The following is a 15,158-nucleotide window of genomic DNA, read 5'->3' as shown; positions in this document are numbered from 1 at the left end:
ATTCTGTGATTACATTATCTGCTATTTTAAAAGGCATTGCAGATCTGACAAATCATACAAATGAAATTATATTAAAAAATGTACATCAATATATATGCAAATCTAAACGATTCCAGTAGTCTTCTCTCTATACACGTTTTGTAATATAACATTTCCCCCTGTTATCTTTCAGTTCTCTGTCTCTGTTTCTAATAATTGTGAATATCGTTGGAGAGGGGTTTAATAAGTTGAAAAAACTTGTCCCCGATTCTTTTCACATTGTGAATAAAATATATTTAAACTAAAACTAATTATTATAAAATTATTTACTGAATCGCGTTAATCTGTTATAGATCAGGCCAGCTCATGAAGTTAAGTCCCGTGAAGATCCAGGTTAGAATTGTTCTCCAGGAACCCATGCTTGTCGTAAGAGGCGACTAACGGGATGGGGTGGGCAGGATCGCTGACTTGGTTGACACAGTCATGTCATTGTATATCAACTGTGTAGATCGATGCTCATGCTGTTGATCACTGGATTGGCTGGTCCAGATTCGATAATTTACAGACCGCCTTCATAGAGCTGGGAAATTGCTGAGTTCGGAGTTAAACAGCCAACCAACAAAACCAACCAGCCATGAAGTTGAGCTGTCAGCATTTTGGAATCTGATTAATATCGTGTGTATTTAATGATTCTGTTACATTTCCGGAAGAAGGAAAGAGCATCTTAAAGAGGACACCACGACATCAACGTCTTGTGACGTTTCTCACGGTGTACCCGACGGCGTGGACTATTTATCCCGTTAACAACTATTGATTCGTCTGGACAACGCCACCGTTAAAGCTGATTACGGCGAAAATGTGTCCCCGAGTCGCCAAACCAGCCTAGTCACGTTCTAGTGACCGCACCGTTTCACTTTCCCTCAATTGTCCGTCTTCCGTCGCCATTTGGCAAAGTCCGGCGGCTGTCGTCTAGTCTTCACTTTCATTATTTAAGAAATTGTGATCTGTACATTGTTTTCTCAAGCACAAATATTCCAAACCTCCTCGATCATTGCTACAAATGTGGTCCGTCCCGGTTGAAAGAATTTTGGTTCTTTGAACCAATACATGACCTCGTGAATATTCCATAGCACTGGGTTTTGATGTTTCGTTCAGATAACTGGAGTACTGCTAAAAGAGTTGCTATTTTCATATGGACAAACCGTGGAAGGCTAGACTTTTGTTAAATATTAAATAGATACCACACACACACACACACACACACACACACACACACGAACGCACGCACGCACGAACCCCCCCCCACACACGCGACGCATATGGCAGAGACGCAGCAATTTCACAAGCCTCCCTTCACAAACAGAAATAATTTCTATTTTGGAAACATTGCCGAGTTATTTAAAGAGGACTAGCCACAAAACGGAATCAAATTAATGCATTAGCAGGACTACCTGCAACTATTCATAGCCGTTCATTCACCAGGCAGGGCTATCTTTATGCAAAGTCAATAACGACCTCTCAGCAGCGACAATCGTTGACTCCGAGCGTTACTCGAGGAGATGACGTGGGCGACGACAACTCTAACTACAACACATAAAATACTAATACATCAAAGCGACAACAAGAGCCTATTGACGGCGCGATGTCAACAGTCTCAACACCTCCACGTCTTCTCCCAGCACTAACGGTGAACATGAGGCCTGAATGATGTTCACGGTAACGTCAAGCCATCGCTACCAATTACTCCAGCAGTCTAATGAGCCTCACAGATTAACGTCTGTACTCTTGTTCGATCGATGTAAGTTAACGGGATCGATATGGAATGAGTCGAAAAGTCTAAAGTGCTAAAGTGTAAGCCTATTTTAAACCAAAAAGCCTTTTCCAACACTTTCTTATGTATATACAGGTGACGTGTCTAATTTAGGATTTTCTTTTAATTACGTTTTTCATTTTCCGTTGCATTTTGACATATGCAGCATGAAATGGTTTTGATAATCAACACCTCATGTGGTATTTTAAAAGTGTTTCTCGGAGAGCAGAAGGTCGCGGGTTCCATTCCCAGCCGCGTCATACCAAAAGACGGTACAATGTGGTACTTGTTGGTCCCTGCCGGGCGCTCGGCAGTAATGGGTACAACAAGGACTGGTCGGCTCGGAGTGAGCTAGCACTATAAAACCAACTTAAGTCTGGGCTAGTACAAGCAACCACACATACACATACACACGCATACATGAGCGAAAAAGTCTTAAGTACGACGTTAAACCCTATTTCACCTCACCTCACCTCAAACGTGTTTCTGTACACGGAGTAAACATTGTATTTTTGGATTATGCTTTTCGGTGAAATCCATTATCCAAGCATAATCATCACAGGAGACACAGTGGCTGGTTCGCATGTTTACTAGTATTTATCGCATGTTGTGCTCCCTGTTTTCTGTTGTTCAGCGCTATTTTGCGCTGTTCTTTACAGTTGTATTGAATTGAGCGTTCCGTCAGGCAGACTATAGTCAATGGTACTGGAGACGGATTCTAATTAACTTTTGTCTCTTTAGTCATTTGGCGTATCAACTATCTAAAATTAAATTTTAGTCAAGATCGTGTAGGCGGCATGAGACACCAACAAAGTTTGAACTTTGTGGCTTCTAACTCTTAGTGCGTTCTGCTTCGAGACTGCAAGGACAGAGTTGAACAGTGGACTTCGTTGGAAGTATCACTGGAATTAGATAAATGCTGGTCAAATATTATGTTGACCTTGTTAAGTCTGTTGGGTGTCAACATGAGGACATAATGACTTGTTTAAATGTCATATGTCATGTATGGCAGACATAGGTTGCGGTCATTTAGGTGATCGGTTGATGGCTTGTGGTTGCAGAAATGTCATTACCTTTCATATATGGATGCATTACTGAGTGTGATTGAATTATCAGCTGATGGGCTCAGAATTTTGTGTTAATATTTACACAAGGAAGAAGGCTGTACAGTCATTAATATCAGCGTGTGAGTTTAGTTTTACGCCGCTTTTAGCAATATTCCATCACATTGTACCCATTGTGAGTTTAGTTTTACGCCGCTTTTAGCAATACTCTAACACACTGTACCCACTGTGGGGACTCGAACCCGGGTGTTCGGCGTGAGTAGCCAACGCTTTAACCACTAGGCTACCCAACCGCCCCTCATTAATATGAATATACGGTTACAAGACATCTTATATAAATAACATTGTTGATATGTTCCCCGAAATATGACACCTTTTCGTCAACACCTGTGTCCTCACTATTTGGTAGTGGTTATAAATAGGTACCTTTGATCGAATCGTAAAATCTTCTCTCCCCCGGCAGCGATTTCCTACGAATGTGAAAGGGTTTTGTCGCTTGTATGCCAACGTATACAGCGCGAGCCGTTATTCACTCAGTGATAAATACAGTTGTGCTATAAATAGTTCAAATTGTTGATAACGGCATAACGATAATGAAACAACCTCTTATCATTCTTAGTGTTGACATTTGTTTGTGTGAGTCCTCCCATATTGATCATAATGTTGTATAAAACGCCTCTCACCCAAGACATGGTCAAGGGCAGGCCATTTGTACACCTGACAAAAATACCTTTGAAACATATAGCAAAACATATAGCACAAGTCTATATGGTCAGCTGAAACGGGTATCATGCTCGTCACTGATATGACTACTTGAGAAAACGTGGACCAGCCCGAATCTGAAACTGTGGTGAAATTTTGACGATGTGATAATTCATTTATTTGTTAATTTAGATGTAAACCTACGCCAATGGGAACACCTGGTGTCATCACTGATTTGGAGTCATCCATTTATAACTTTCATCGCTGTGCGTCTTTATGTACTATATAATGCTTCCTATGTACATCGAGACTATTCTCTGGTGCTGACATTCTATATTCACTGCGTTTCCTGTAGTTGAAGGCCCTTCGATTAAAAACATTTAATTTATTATTTCTTTATAATATCTACCCATGTACATATATTTCCATACGTGTATGTATAAAGCATACGCGTAGGAAAAAGAGCAAAAAGCAGCGCATGTAATTAAATGCACAAGACATGCATATAGCATCGACTGGCAACTGTATCTCAAAATCAATTTTAAGATGACACGTTTGATGCCGTGCTGCCTTTGTTTCACTTTGTATTAGGATTTTACGAACGATTGAGAAATTTTATCAAACAAACATTGCATGCTCGCCCAAGGTTGTACATCTTCATACTCCTTATGAAGGCTTATTTGCCAGATGTGTAGCACTTAAGCGAATTCTGTTTCAGGATAATTGTTTAGTCATGAGTTTGATAGGCAATGAATTGTACTCTGTGCACATCCATTAAGATCATATTCTGTGAAGCACAAAATGCCTCAATGATATCGCACCATCTAATGATGAACATTATCTGGATGAAACGCATTTTTGCTTAGTCAATTGCTTCCACCAATTATGACTCAATGCAAACTTGTTAAATGCTGCACCAGAAAAAAAGACAAATATTGCCTCCTTCATTTTATAAATGGTTTGTTTGTTGTTTAACGCGGCACGCAAATAAATCGCTTGTGACGACGGTCTGACATCACGTTCATCAACCAAGCATGACCATCCAATCCCCTTCGTCGCCTCGAGATTACGATGACCATTGGCTGTTGAAGTTGAATTCTAAACCGGACCTTCACTGGTAGTTCAGCACAGCGAAGGATGTATGACTGACTGACTGAGTTTGGTTTTACGCCGCTTTTAGCAATATTCCAGCAACATCACGGCGGGGACACCAGAAATGGGCTTCACACATTGTACCCATGTGGGGATTCGAACCCGGGTCTTCGGCGAAGGTTGTACGAGATGAATGAAGGTGTTCCATTGTATATCGTGGGGTTTGTGTATGAAGTATACATATTGTACTTTTCTCATGTCACCGTTGGTGGGTTCTTTTGAGAATAATACAAAATGTAACTATATAAGGAGTAGGATCAGCTTGAATCGTTATATATATTGATTGCAAAACTCGATATTCGTAATCAATGAGTTGCAGAAAATGATTAATAGCAAAGGAGAGTGCACTGTAACTAAACCTTTTCCTGCTCATCACGACTTTAAATGAATAAATGAACTCAACCAACTAGCATGTAATCTGTGGAGCTAACGGTCCTTCATAGCATATCATTACATAATTATAGGTCTTGCACTATAACGATCGAAAACCATCAGCGGAACAGTGAAGCCATTAGGAGAAATGAATGAGACCAAAATGACACGCCCTCCTCATCACGGATCGTATAACTTAGAATTAGGTTTTCATCATTTCCCCATAAGGATGTACGCTCTGCTGATCACAGGAAAGGACTGTCGGTGAGATGAAAACGTTTCCCAAAAAATAATAAGGAATGTTTGTGAGGATGTTAAGTTTATCTAAATTCAATATTTTTTCATTGCTATAAAGTTAACCAAGCGAAAGTTTTCTTCCTAGGAGTATAATCAGAGACAATGTGAAAACATTTTTCTGCATAACGATAATCCTTAAACCAATACGTAATTTGAAAGGCAGCCTATTTCGTTTCCATGGCTCGATCTACTTTTTTTATGCGAGACCATCATGGCGGAACTTCATTACAAAACGAAACACATCAAATTTATTTCTTCTGCAGTAATGACACTGCTGTACAAAAATAGCAAACCCAAACACAAAATTGTCACTTTAATCATTATGTGCGTTGTGGTGTACAGAAAACTGTCAAGTCAATATTCGTTTTATTGTGTAATACCGTGCTGTTTTTTTCTGCAAGAAAATAGTATGTGTCGCGCTGTATCAGACAAGCTCCTACAACGTCTGACGTAGACAGAACGAAGTGTCTCCTGCAATTTCTTCCCTTCAAAGCATTTTCATTAAATCGATACGTGTACATTCATAGCTATAAACAACCTCAAACTAGCCAAGACATTTAACCTTCAAATTCAGCGAGATTAAAGTTATTTTTTATGCGACAGTCTCCAGAGAGGGTCTACCACTCTTAATTATCCTACGAAAAAGATTCCTTTGGAAATAAATGGAAATGGTGAAAATTATATATTATTTTTATTTCCATCTTTTGAAGTAACATTTTAATGATTAATTTAATTATATGAATGGGCCACTGATATTCAGTGTTGGCCAAAAGGCGTCGCCTGTCCTGTCGGTAGAACCCACCAATTACAATTGGTATAAGAAAGTAAAAATACATCATATAAGTCCTGACGATGCTCAGCAAACTCCTGCTAAGTGTAGTTATTTACAATTTCAAATACGTCCTAGGTATACCAGTGCAGATTTAGCTGCTTTTGATTTGAAATTGCGATTAGCATTCAATTTTCGTCGTTTTGGAGGAAGTTGCATATGCAATCGCCAAAACTGTTTCTGGATTCATAAAGTAGAAACAGCAGAGTCGACTGTATATCCGGAGCACTTACTACTACTATATACTGTTTACATACTGCAAGTCAACATAGGGAATTGCTTTATTTTGATCCCAATCAGCAGCATGGATCATTGCTCAAAATATCAATCATTGGCCTGTCCCACACTATTATATATCGTTGAATAGCTGTGATAGAGCCTCTACGTCCTTACACCCAGATCAATGGCATTATGACATCTACCTTAGCGTATTCAAGTGTCTGAAACTGTCCAGTACCTACATCTCGTGATTGAGAAAATACTCAGATTATTGGATCAAAGGTCTGGAACTGAACTGTTTGATTTAGAAACTCCATAAAGTTGAAACTCATAACTCCAGGGCCATTGTTGAATTATCACGTCCTCTAAATTCTTCAGCTACAAAACTGAAAATATACTGCTGTTGGGGGTGTTATCTTCCGTGTTTCTTCTTGATGCACTGTGTGTAAGCAAAACGCACGATGTACTTATCGTTGCTGGTTCCCAGGGCGCTTAACAATGTCGATATTCTCAGTTCCACTTTGAAAATGATCTTGTTACATCAGTACACAGGCACATCAACATACCTAGCCAATGAGTGGTTATATTAACAGCTCATGCATCTGTGGTTGTGTATGCTCAATTAAATGCCCGATGATTGATCGAATAACAAAATACTGAACTCAGATAAGACGGGAGATGGGTATTGACCCATATACACATGTACATGGAAATACCAAGTCAGAGCTACCTCGTCACTGGTGGGTTATACACCTTCAGAAAAATGAGGACTGATACAAAAGGGCCTTAAAAATGTTGGATCTGGTGTTCATGATCATTTTCACGTAAGTTTTGTGACACAAAACTTTTAAGCATTTACACAAGACTTGAAGTAGTAAAATTATGAAGGACATTAATTGTTCTGCCGGCACTCAAAAAGTACTTATTGCAGGTCAATGTCATTTATAGTGACCACAAAGTATAAGGCTTCGTAATAAAAACATCTCAAGTGAATCCGATTAAAATTATGTCCAAAATGTAAACAGTATATCAAAGAATAAGCACGCAATACTTGACAGTCATCGATAGCTGAGATAGGCGCGGCTGGCACAACACACTTGTACATTTAAACGACTTTTTATCTTGGTTTAAACATATTTTTATTCAATAGAATGAATTGGGATTGGTGAACAAGGTTTACAGCTCATCTTAATACCGCTCTTTATCTTTATAACCTCTTCAGAAGTAAGGTATATATACCGTATTGTATTCAGCATCTATGTCTGTTTTCAACAGTGTGCTGTCAGCAATATGAAAGGGCTTTTTCTTTGTCTCGTCATTGCTTGTAAGTATCCAAATTTTCTCATCTAAGTATTGATGAATTATTCATCATTTAACATACAGTGACAAAGGGACCAGATCGAAAGTAATGTCAAAAGTATGTGAACTGCCTTAATAAATGGTTTAGTAAGGATAAATATTGACACATTTATATGGTTTGTTTTCTGTTTTTCGCAGGCGTGTTGGGCATTGCCCTAACACTAGAGCCGGTGGTCACAACCAGATCCGCTTGTGACCCAGACTCCATCTGCCAGCTTCATACCAACGCCGTTTGCAGGTAACCCTTTACAATCACCTCGCCTCCAGCCATTTGCTAGATCACTATTATGGCCTTCCCCCTTCCATATATCTACACCATCCCCTTCTATATCAGCTGAGTGTCACTTGAAGGCAATACAGCTGAATATATCCACGTTGTTCGAATCGTTAGGTTGATTGTCAGGAACAATTAATGTTGTGTTATTCGTGTTATTGTCTTCTGGTAGCAACTGTTCCATGAAAAAACGATTATGTTTTTTTTGCAAAAATGACATAGAGGATGAATATCATGTTATCATGGTTTGTCCTAAGTACTTGACATTTAGACGTCGCTACCTACCTCTGGACGTATACAAGTCTCCAAACATGATGAAGTTTATAAGTCTTTTACAAACTAAAGTTGAAATATTAACCTTCAACTTAGCCAAATTTGTTTATCATATATTTTAGGTAAAGCAAAACTATAATCTAAATTATCCATGAATGTTTATTTCCTTGTTAGTGTTATCTTCTGTCACGAAAGGTCTTTGCAAGTGGGTTGGGTTGGGTTGGGAGGGGAGGCAAATGTTGGCAATGCGCATTTGAAAGTATGTATGATGTATTTGTCATGTTGGCCGTTGGCCTATTAAAGAAATAAACATGAAAATACTTCCGATAGAAAAAGCACAGACAAAATTTGTCTTGGTAGTTGTTCATAATATTAACAACTGTCGTATTTTTAACAAATAGGCATAGTATCCCTACACTTTTGAACTGCTCTTTGATCAAACAGATAGAATGAATTATTGGAAAGCAAGTAACAGTCGCCATTTTAACCTCCTCCTCCCATATTAAGGTTTTATCGTTTCGAGATTCTGTTCAGCGGAGATTTCAAATAGCCTTCCTCAAAACTAAAGGTAGGAGTAGTAAAAGGAAATGATGCAACAACGTGCAATAATTACAAGGAATATTGGTAAAAGTGCTACTTAATAGTTGACGACATTTAGGTTTATCATTTGACTTTCATGTAAAAGGAAGAGGATGTCAAAAGGCCTAACGGGTAGAGCGAAGGCTCCCCTAGTCGAACATTTTACACGAGCATGCAAGAATTTGAATCTGTGGGATGGTTCAATGATGTATTATTCATTATTTGACATTAACACTTATCGTCTACTGGTTTCACGAGGGCCTCGTGGGGATAGTATACAGTCACTGATATAAATATTGTTACGCCATACCGCGACTGAGCGGAAGTGTAGAAGAAAACCAAATTTGTATGCATGCTGACAATGTTTTACCTCAATGCAGAACATAACGTGTTTTCCTGGGTGAATCACATGATGACACCAGGACAGAACTAATGCCAAACTTGGTCCGTACTTTTCGTTTAAACCAACTAAATAGAAGCGACAAAACCCTTTCCACATTCATAAGAAATCTCTGCCAAAAGCAGATTCGATTGTACAATTGTGACTATATCATGGACAGATATTTGTTTCAGCAGTATTACAGCTGTATGATGTTGTTTGTAAATAAATCGGGTCTGAACCAAACAATCCAGTGATTGTCACCATGCCGTACAAAGGCAGAGCATGTGTTTATGAATCACTATGAAAGAGTGATAATGCCAATGTGAGCGCATCCTGCCCCATCGGTGGCACCCGTCATAAACATTTGTTAAGTTTAGTCATTTGCTCACCTGAGATACTTCGGGAACATATGGTATAAGTCAAAAATAGGGAATTGCTTCGGACATCATTTTTGTCACTGATGCAACGAATATAGAAATTTCTTGAAAGCTTTTCTGAGGCCTTGAATGTTGTAACCTTGATCAAACAACTTCTGAGCAAGAGGAGGTGAGGGTCTGATGACGGTATGTCAACGTGCCCTGTTGTCCCAGGTCGTTGCGCACCTGCTACCAATGTTATACCTTAATACACAGCATAAAGTAGCTTCATTGTTGAATTCCCGGTGGAGATACCGGATCTGAATGAATCCCAAGTATTTCATTTCTGTACTATGCATCAACTAATATCTGTAAATTGCAGTGTTAATCAACATTTATTCACAGCTATTGAGTATAATTATTGCCCATATTGAGCATACAGCTGAGTATCCTATGCTTCTAATTTGTTATACCTCTTTGCACTTCCCTCAGTTCCATGTGCTTCCGTTACACAGATCAAAGCAAATTGAACGTCCTATATGAAATGATGTAACCAATGGTTTTATTTCAATTTCGTTTTTCACACAGCGTTGATTTCACGAAGTATTTATGTGTAGAAATGTCAGTCAGCTTGCCGAAAATCCTGAACTTATGCCAAGTTTTCCATTTTAATCGACTAAAGTAAGGAGGGTCTGGTGACTGCTCTGGGCGTTGGGAGTCAAGGTGGTAGTGTGTTGACTGTCGCATGTTTACCTCTCTTGCTCGTCTCTAGCTCTTCGGCAGACATAGTCTTGTTATTTCATGTAAGGTCAATAATTATAACGGTGCAATCATGTTCAAATAGCAGTGTTTGCGCTGTTGCTGAAATGATATTTTGCTTTCTAATTTAATACGTGTTACTTATTATATGTATATGTTTTTGTGAAGATTTATACACTAAGTATTACCTTATCACGCAAGTGAAACGGTTGTTCTCTCATACAAGACCTGGGAACTGAAGGGACGTAATTCAGGCTTTTCATGTCGTCAACATAGCATACGTTGTGTAAATGTTATTTGAATCAGGTACTTGATAATTAAATCAAAGGTTACTGATGAAAATTTCCTTCAACAGCCTGGAATGCTGGGATGATGGCAATGGCGGCTCTGAATGTCTTGAGAGATGGTATGAAGATGAACAAAGGGTCTTCTGCGCATTGAAATAAATACACTTAAGAAACTAACATGACACATTGCAAGGTGATTACAAAGTTGAATAAAAGTCCTTCCCGCAAAGCAGTTTTTTCAGTAATGTTTGTTTGCCGTGAATCAGTGTTTGTCAACATACATGCAACGACGGTCAGGGTTCCATTCCCAATATTGGTAACGTAATAAGGTCATTTTTGTGATATCAGTAGAACATTACTCAAGGCGACGTAAAAGTAAGGGAGTGAGTTACACAGACAATAGAGAAATACACGTTTTGGTTTGTTTGGTTTGTTGTTTTACGCCGCACTCAGCAATATTTCAGCTAAATAATCGAATCTGGGCCAGACAATCCGGTTATCAACAGCATGAGCATCGATCTGCGTAACTGGGATACGATGACACGTGTCAACCAGGTCAGCGAGCCTGACCACCCGATACCGTTAGTCGCCAAGCATGGGTTACTGAAGATCAATTCTAACCCTGGATCATCAGACAATTCACTCACTATATAGCTTGCTACCTATGAACACATAAACTATCTTTCATTTCAAGAGACCTTTCAGTTAGTAGTATGTTTTACATCAATGTATCAATGTATTACATAAATGTCAAGCAAAGCATGACATATACAAATTTCATACTAAAAAGCTAAAAAAGCTATACTTTAAACGTTAATAATAATGGCACTTATATTGCGCTATATCCACGCCATGAAGGTATGCTCAAAGCGCATTGCCTCAAACGATTGAAACAGAGGCAGTTGAATTCTACACAATGGTATGATTTGTGTGGGGATTCTTTTAGGCATAGTGCTTGAAAAGGTGGGTTTTAAGACTGGATTTAAAAGATCCTAGAGATGGAATCAACTTCAGGTATTCGGGTAGAGAGTTCCACAGAGTAGCGGCTGAGACAGAGAAGGATCTGGAGCCGAACGTTTTAAGTTTGGTGACAGGCACCCGAAGGAGCTGTTGTTGACTAGAGCGCAGAGTTCTTGAAGGGAGGTATGGGACAGTCAGATCACTCAAATAGGCAGGTCCAGTACCATGGACAGCTTGGTAAGTGAGTGAGAGTATTTTGAAAATGATTTGCTTAGGAATGCGGAACCAGTGAAGTGAGTTTAGCACTGGTGTGATGTGTGCCTTTATGCTCGTCCGAGTGACTAATCTGGCAGCATAGTTTTGGATGTGCTGCAGACGTCTGATCTGTTGATTGGTGATTCCATAGAGCAAACTGTTGCAATAGTCTAATCGAGAGAATATCAGAGATCTCTGATAATAAGTACATGTGTCCCTTACTGTACCCCTTTTTGGACTTGTCAATATTTACAACACAAGTGTTAGTTCTACCAGTGCCATTCGCAGTTTCTAACAGACTTTTAGTTCACATCAGAATATTCTCAATCTAATACAAGCAGCTGACTAATAATATTAGAGGTATTTTAACATTAAGAGCTCTAACTATTTGTGCAAAATGTATCTACACACACATACACACACACACACACACACACACACACACACACACACACATTCACGGTTTTAACAGCGTGCCATTATTATATCTGTATATATATTAAGCTATAATAACGGTATGCTGTTAAAACCCAAGTCTCATAAAGATCTGGACTAAGAGACTCTTAGAGTATGTTTTAAGATGTAGCGATCATCCCAAAGTCAGGCTTATGACACTAAACTTTCAAATGTACATTTTAACCACACTCGAGCATTATTTTATTGTGGGTGTATGCCATATAGTGTGACCACAAATTTAAGTAGCGAATCTGTATAAAAACGTGCAAACAATATATTTGAATATAAGCACGCTTCATGGACAGTCATCGCTGCCAGTGATAAGCACAGCCTAGCAAAACACACTAGAATGTTTAAAAGCCTCTTTCCAGGCAGTAGATGTCTATACTGTGTTATGCTCTGCTACAATGTCCGTTATCGACAGTGTGTTATGAAGACATGCAATGATTTTGTCTGTGCCTCTGTAATTGCAAGTAAGTAATATTTGCACAATTCTAAATCACAATGAGTTCACCACACCGGTTAGCATGTATTCAATACGCAGGGAAGTTGGGTTTGTGTCTTGACGCACTCAGCATTTTCCTCTCTATCTGATCGGGTCTGGGCCAGATAAGCCAGTGATTGAGATCGTTAGCATCTATCTAAGAAATTACGATACGACGATATGCATCAACCACGTCAGCGTTGGTCGCCTCTTAATACAGTCATGGGTTGCTGAAGACCAATTCTCAGCCGGATCTTCACGCGTATAGTATAGCGCACAAGTGAATCACAAATGCGTCATATTTCAAAGCAAATTTGTATATGTGCATATTCTAGTATAGCAATATTATTTACAACAGTCTGAAACATGGGCGCTAAGCCACCAGGAACCAGCACTGGTCTCGCTGGGGATCATGCTGATTTCTACATGATATGCAAACAGCATTTACCTTAACTGGATACAATAGTACCAAATGTAAAAACATCCTCAGCAACACGTTAGTTTAAAGCACAGGTTGATGATAGTAACATTGATTATAATCTTGATGCCATTAACTACATAACATATGTTATAATACACGTTTTCAGTAAAATACAGATTATAATACTTTTGTTAGGTTTAATCCCAACCGGGATTCGAACCCACACTCTCAGGCTCCCAATCGCCAACACACAAAGTCAACAATCTAACCCACGGTTTCCATAAACTACTCCGACGATTCACACAGGGGTAATGCTGAACAATACACACAACGGCATGGTTTCCATGGTGACCTCACTGAGCATTGTAATGTGGGATCATAATCCAGTGGGACACAATATGAGCATTTAACACCTCCCTTACGATAAACCCAAGATTGTAATTAGGTTGATATAATTATTTTGGTCAGAGCATTACTTTTATTATAACGAGGAAAGCAGATGGCACAACGTAGCAGATGTCTGTACATATGTGAAAACTTGCGTCCCTTGTTTGTACCAGGATCTAATGATAGTGGGTTTGGTGCTAATTTTGCCCAGATATTAGTTTTAAGTTAATCAGCAACGTAAATTGATAGATGTAGACGCTCTTGGATTTCCACTTGCAATAACGTGGGACGATACTATAGTACTTTAATGCATGTACATAAAGCGGGTGAAAATTCAAGGCCTAAACGACCACGAAAATACGACAAATAAACTCAAGAAAGCCTTAATCTGATACCGCTATAGACCGATAGTGAATGGACGGATCGAAGGCTTGGGAAACACAGCCGTTTCCGTAATTTAGAAACGCACACAAGGCAAAAGGAATTTGTTAGGTCACTTTCACACTTTGCCAAGCCTTGACGCTGAAGGATGAGATATTTGAAATACCTGTCCGCTCCTCAAGACAAACTCATTGTACGTGTAAACAACTCATGTCAACAAGTACATTGTATTGACACGGCTCCTTCATTATGTGGGTTTGCGATACAAATATTTGACATTCTTCCTGGACAAGGACTTCATATGTAATTCAAGGTAGAGTTTGAGCATTTCTTGGAGGTAACACGAAAATAAGAAATAATTTCATTTTTTGTCAAATGGTATTGTTTTCATTTGTAAATTGTTTTGTTGTATAATGCATTTGAGGCAAATTCATTATGAGAACACCAAAGAAAATGGGATATTCTAAAAAGTATTCTAAACTTACCAATGCCAATAGAGCCGTTGTTGTTTATCCCTGGATTCTCTGGTCCAGATTTAATAATTGACAGACAGACGCCATATAGCTTGAATATTACTGAGTGTGGCGTTAAGCAACGTACAAAAAAACAAACAAATCAAACAACTGCTTTGTACTTTGAAGTAGTTTCACAGAGGAAACCAATAATTTCGGCTTTGAGTAGATGTTATAAACATTTATTGACATCGTTTATCGTATTTATTTCGTGATATATGTTTCATTGTATCGAATTATATGATACTCCACCAATCCTTAAAATACAATTTATAACGTAAATTATTGTTTAAATAAAGACTCCTGCGATGACTGCAATTAGTGTGTCATATGCTGCCAAAATCGGTCGTATATCCATGACCTAATGTGAGTATACGATAATGACAGTGAAACACACACCATGACCAACTTGACATTCGCAGGGGGTGGTATCAAAAGCCAGAAAGTTTAAATTTCAAGCAAACACTAAAATTAACACACATATATTAAATGCTAAGTTCCACGAAACAGGATCTACATACCTTCGAAAAATGATATGTATCGCAAGGTGCTGACCCGTAATAAAGAATACAATAAAATTGCAAACGTTTATCAAGAAAAACACTATAC

The 15,158-nt window shown here is 38.8% G+C and overlaps 1 long non-coding RNA gene across 1 annotated transcript; it reads left to right on the top strand.

The window, feature by feature from the left end:
- Positions 1-7,673: 7,673 nt before the first annotated feature.
- On the top strand, positions 7,674-10,922 carry LOC124254569. Its single transcript, XR_006892488.1, has 3 exons — positions 7,674-7,748; positions 7,922-8,021; positions 10,762-10,922. It is a non-coding gene; the product is annotated as an uncharacterized LOC124254569 (long non-coding RNA).
- The last annotated feature ends 4,236 nt before the right edge of the window (positions 10,923-15,158 follow it).

The sequence above is a fragment of the Haliotis rubra genome, unplaced genomic scaffold (genome assembly GCF_003918875.1).
Source record: "Haliotis rubra isolate DU_JTF1 unplaced genomic scaffold, ASM391887v1 Scf576, whole genome shotgun sequence".
NCBI lineage: Eukaryota > Metazoa > Mollusca > Gastropoda > Lepetellida > Haliotidae > Haliotis > Haliotis rubra.
The sequence above is the reverse complement of the archived record's forward strand: the minus strand, read 5'-3'. Positions and strand labels throughout refer to the sequence as shown.